Here is a 1,683-nt window from a genome sequence, read left to right on the forward strand (position 1 = left end):
ATTCCTTCAAGACTCGTCTCTGTTTGTTGTACTTGGAGCTTTTTGTTAAATTTCTCCCATTCTTGATCCAGATCAATGACTTTTGTCTTTTCTGCATGAACTTGTGTGGAGTCAGTCTCCATGTGTTCCTCAGTCGAGGCCTTTTTTGCTGTTTCTTCAACACTTTTCTTGGTGTCCTCCTCAGGGTTTTTCTCAAGGCTTTCTTCCATATCTTGAGATTGGTGTTCAGAATGTTCTAAACTTTGAACCAATTTCCCTTGAGATTCCCTATCAGAATTATGCTCGGAACCTTCCTCCAGGCTTATGCTGGGAGTGGGTTCTCTTCATTTACTTGTTTCTTCAATCTGCAATAGGTCCAAAGGGACCTTTGTTAGCCTTTTGTTCCTGTATATATGGAAGCGATTGAGGTCTGTTGGGCTCAGTTTTATGGATGCCAAATGTAAGACCTACGAAAATATTTCAGCTAACTTGAAGAGATCATCGAAATCATCGTTCTCATGAGTAAATTGTCTAATTTTAACCATAGTAGTGAAGTTTTGGGCGACCTTGTTAGGGTCATACTATCTTCCTGGCATAGTAGCTAGATTCAAGGATGTGATATTTTGTATCTCCTTTTCCACATGCCCAAAATCATGTAACACAAAAGCACCACATTGCACCAGGAAGGTAGGTCAGATAGATTTCTTCATTTCTTTGAGGGTTTTGGTAATACCATCCCCCACTGTTTGATAGGAAATTTATCTTGCCAATAACTTATCAAGAACATATAATGGAAGAACATGAGGAGCTTTGATACTCCCAAAAGCTCTGACGTAAGTAAATGACTCTCTGCCAAACCATCTTGCCACCGACAAGATGTCTATTTTAGCTTCCTATGATAGCCTAGGGGCTTTCTTATCAAACATAGTTTGGTGAATTGGTAACATAACACCATGACAAATTTTGTAAAAGTGGGAGTTAAACTATGATTCCCACAAAATCTTATGATAAACATGGATAGGAGTAGGGTCATGTAGAGTCCATTTCCAGTCCATGTTTGGAAAATTTGAACACAAACATATAGCGTCCATCACATATGCACTCATATAAAAGGGAGGGATAATCCGAGAGGTCATAATTTTGTTCTGCCTATATTCTCTAATGGACATAGCCAAATTATTTGATAAAATATTGCTCCAGTTCATAACAATAGAATTAGCAGCCGCATCAATTAATGGAACCCATTCAATAGAAAACTCGGTATTGTCTGCCTTTCCAAATAGTCTACACAACATTGCGCTACAAAATTATGCAGGGCTGACAGAGGTGCAATTAAGTACATACTTGTTTCCTCCCGCTTGAACTTGCTGGAGCCAGACCTCCAATTCTGTATGTTGTCCATCGAATCCTCATTTTCTTTCATGAAGTGCTTAATGAAGATAGATTCAACGTAGAACATCTAGAGTAAATGACCCCATGACTTCATGCTTGGAATTCCTGAACGTTCTGTCTGAAATATCCACATTGTCGATGATCCATCTTACCATATCAATGTATGGCAATATTTTAGGCCTTGCAGCTATTTTATGCAGGAAAGAACATGCTGCTTCAAAATAATAAGCCTCGAATGAGACCTCGCAATTCATAGTTTTTATGGTTTGAACATTTGCACCTTTGTGAAAGCCACGATGCGATAAGTACTTT

The sequence above is a fragment of the Pinus tabuliformis genome, chromosome 2_2 (assembly GCF_031772625.1).
Source record: "Pinus tabuliformis cultivar Carrire ecotype Pingquan chromosome 2_2, CPIR1, whole genome shotgun sequence".
Lineage (NCBI taxonomy): Eukaryota > Viridiplantae > Streptophyta > Pinopsida > Pinales > Pinaceae > Pinus > Pinus tabuliformis.